A 4126-nucleotide genomic window follows, 5' to 3' on the forward strand; every position below is an offset into this window, starting at 1 on the left:
GAGTTGTATATCATTGCACGTCTACGTTGTGGCTAATTTTATTAATTAATCTCAAACGTTGGCTGCTATAAAATTTTAAGATTCATATGACGTAATTACTTATAAATCTCATACTTTAATCACATTTAAAAAATAATTAATAATGTAACTTTGTTTATGTTGCTAAAAATTTAGAGCTTTGATATTTTGTTAATCAATTAGTTTCAATTTAAATGACTATTTTGTATAATTTTACCTAAATAAAATAAACTACATTAATTAATGATTTTTTCAATAGAAATTAAGATATTGACTATTAAACTATATGTAATTTTTAATTGGCTATATAATAAGCTCCTACATAGATCTTGAGATATTTACTTTGGATTTTGTCGGTGGCAATATCTACCTTAAGTTTCCATAATCATTTTACCCTCCTACTAAAGACCATTCAATTCATAGTTCATACCGTCTAACCTTTCTATTTCCTTCATAATTTGCACGTGTATGTCGTCTCTCTCTCTCTCTCTCTCTCTCTCTCTCTCTCTCTCTCTCTCTCTCTCTCTCTCTCTTATATGTATGCATGGAAAGCAACAACGTACTAAAAATTAAACACTTCTTTGTCCATTCCCGCATCTTTATTTTAAACTCTTATGTATGAAATGTTGCTGACATTTTTTCTTTTGGCGGTAAATGTTATATACCACTTATTAACTGAGCAAAAAGATGGACATAAAAGTGTACGAAGAGAGACAAGTCAAGTGGTAGGAAAATGATTTCAACTAGTAGCAACTTTGATAGTTGAGATCAAAATAAGTCAAATTATATTTTTGGACACTTCTATTAGTAACTGTCGACAAAAAATATCGTTTGATTTATTTTAATCCAAAGTATCAAAACTACTATTACTTGTGACTATTTTCCAAAGTGTATTAAGGTATTTGTTTGCGCTTGAATTCTAGGCATTTAAGCTCCACGTGCCTTTGAGTTGATGATCTTTGAACTTTGAAGCCCTTTTCAGTTTTCTCTAGATGTCCTCATAGCGTTTTCTTCTATGATCTTCGTCAATATTAAAACTATGCATCGATATATCGGACTAATATATTCATCAGTATTCTATAAATATCTTGATTTCAATTATCAATTGTACCTATTGATTACTGCTTAGGGATATATGATTAATACTTTTTCAATATGCATATGTTTAATAAGATAAAACTAATACAATATACCTTTAGACACAAAGCAAAACAGACAGCGAATTGTCACGCTTGTTTAAGTTCGAGAATCGTCTAAACGTTTCCTAAAATTTGTATGCGGTGAGATTTCTCCTCTTTTTGTAATTTCGGCCAACGATAAATGCGACTTGTCACATCTATACTACAAAAATGTATCAACGCGACAAGTTACGTCTATGTGAAAATTTGAAAACGTATGCATAAGTAAATTTTCCTTTTTTTACTTTATGATTCGAAAATATAGACGTGACCAATTGCGTCTATTCGATATTACAACATTCATAAGTGATTAGTCACGCATATTCTAGGTTTAAAATCTCATATCGAATTCTTTAAGTTCAACACTCTTCATTCTTAGCAATCGGGTATCGTTTTTATCTAAATCTCATGATCTCTTTTTCTACGTCTTTGCCGAGCAACGATGAAGAACCACTACTCCCACAAACGACCATTTTGCCGTATCACGTATGCCTCCCCTATCTCGCTCTTGTTGTCCCTCTCGACCCTGGTGGTAAGGTAGCGTGTCCGCCATCGAGCACGACCATAACCGTTCTCTCTGTCATGCACGACGAACGCCCAAGTATCTCCCTCTCTCTCTCTCTCTCTCTCTCTCTCTCGATCCGTCCGACGCTAACCGTTTTATCCATTAGTTCCTCTTATCGAAAATCGACGTGCCCTCCATCGGTTCACCGTTATCCCTCTCTGCCCAGTTATTGTCTCTTGCTCTCAACAATATTCAACAAATAAACACCATGAATTAAAAAAATAAGGTTAAAAATATTTAAAAGTTAAAAAAAATCTTTCTAAAATTGGTATACCATCGCCTTTTATAAAAAAATTGTACACCGTCGATATTTTATATAAATATTATGGAGTCAATTTTTTTAGCCAAAAATATTGATTTTCGTCCTCTGTTAAATGAAAAGAGAAGGTAGTAAGATAAGTGGACGCATTTGAATGTCCCCGGACGTGCTCTCGGAAAATTCAACATTAGTTCAATTGAAAAATATGAGATGGGGTTATAAACTGTAACGTTGTCTTCTTCCTAAGGATTGGATATAGAAAGTGTTGTTACATTGAGGTTGAAATTTTGGTTCAGGCAACTCTATTGTTCATATTGTTGTCTCTAGCATTGCACATAACATATTTCGTCACTTTATGCCAGGAAACGATGTGGCCTCATTGACAGCTTGTTGATTATCCTCGTCCTGATGTGCTCCATCTGTCCTGGTGTCTGATCATAGGACATTCTCTTTTCTTGTATCATATAAAAGAGAATGCCATACCCTAGAAAAGGATGTCACACTTTACACGCCGAAATCATCTCTTCAAGAGAAAAGTGTGTGCATTTGGTTCTCTAGGTTTTGGTTCTTTTCCGGCGAAGACAAACCTAGCGTTTTACAGTTGTTGCTGTTATTGTTGTTATTGTTATACACTGATACACTGGGAGAGTGTAAGAGTGAGAAGTGAGGAGAGCTCAAATCTAGGGGGAGCCTAGGTTAGTAACACCATAGAATAGGCATTTGAGGCCGAACTGGATTACCACTCTTGGTGTCATTTACTTGTTTTTATTATCTGTTGCTTGTTGTTCTTGAAGTTGTTCTTAACAACACCTAACAAGACAGGTTATACAGTAGATCTGGACTTTCAAAAAGTAAAGTAAATTTGTAAGTTTAAGATAAATCACCTAAAGATTTAATAGTATAGAAGGGTCTGTCCCATCCAAGGGGGGATTGATCATGGATAATGAGGGCAGAGAGAGAGAGAGAGAGAGAGAGAGAGAGAGAGAGAGAGAGAGAGATAGATAGAGAGAGATAGATAGAGAGAGAGAGAGCTGCATTAAATGCTACATCATATTACTCGCACATGACTTCACAACAAACCTTCAAGGAGATAGAAAACGTCTTAGCATTACTTGTACCGCAGTTATATGTACGATGATTAAAATATTTTCGTGCAAATTTTGCACGATGTTTACTAACCCTCATGTAAATTTAGCATGATGGTTTTTTATTTTCTGATTTTTTGTATTATTGAGTTGTGAGATTTTCTAACATGTTGTATTGTAATAGCAAGAACATGAATTTTGATATTCCTCGAGCAGAGGGGCACACGTTTTTTTTTATATAATTCAAATGACTATCTAGATATATAACCATATGAAAACTCAAGTTTTTTCGTATAATTAACCTTTGATAAATTTTAAGTAAATAGTCACGAGATTCTATTAACAAAGCCAAAAACTATTAACAACTGTAAATAATCGATTATAATTGTAAATAAATCATCACCCAAAGGCATAAAAAATACTAAAAACGTCCAAATAATACAACATCGCTATAATCGCTACTTACTTAAATTTTACATAAAAAAAATTGATTGTTTAGAAAATTTTCAAATTTTGACAACTTAATTACTTAAAAATTTGTTTTGAAAATTGGTTCCAAGAATATAGCTAGATATAGAATATATATATATATATATTTGAGATTTAAATAATGACATTGTTTGCCTACACGTGGCATTAAACTTTGTACTTAATTAGTTCAAATAGGTGGGTAGACTACTTTAATGACCGTGACAGCTCAAACTTTGTTTGCTCAAAGTAACGTTGTCCAATGTTCAAAGGTATAATTAAAAACAAAGGAAAGGAATAAGAAAACGTAATTAAAAGAAAAAAATTAATTTATAAAGGCAAGGCATTCATACAATCATACCCCACAACTTTTGGTAAGAATAAGCGAAACTTAGTGCTCTATTTAGTTTTTATCAAAGAGAAAAGAGAAGCATCGAGCAGTTTTTCATGTTTAAAAAGTTCGAACATATTTTCTATACGAGTATATATATCTAACAAAAAATTGTTTAAAAGATAGTTATATTTGACGATGGCCACATTAATCAGATAATAA

The sequence above is a fragment of the Urtica dioica genome, chromosome 5 (genome assembly GCF_054948205.1).
Source record: "Urtica dioica subsp. dioica isolate 48M chromosome 5, U.dioica_male_clone48M_v1_H2, whole genome shotgun sequence".
In the NCBI taxonomy this organism is placed as follows: Eukaryota; Viridiplantae; Streptophyta; class Magnoliopsida; order Rosales; family Urticaceae; genus Urtica; species Urtica dioica.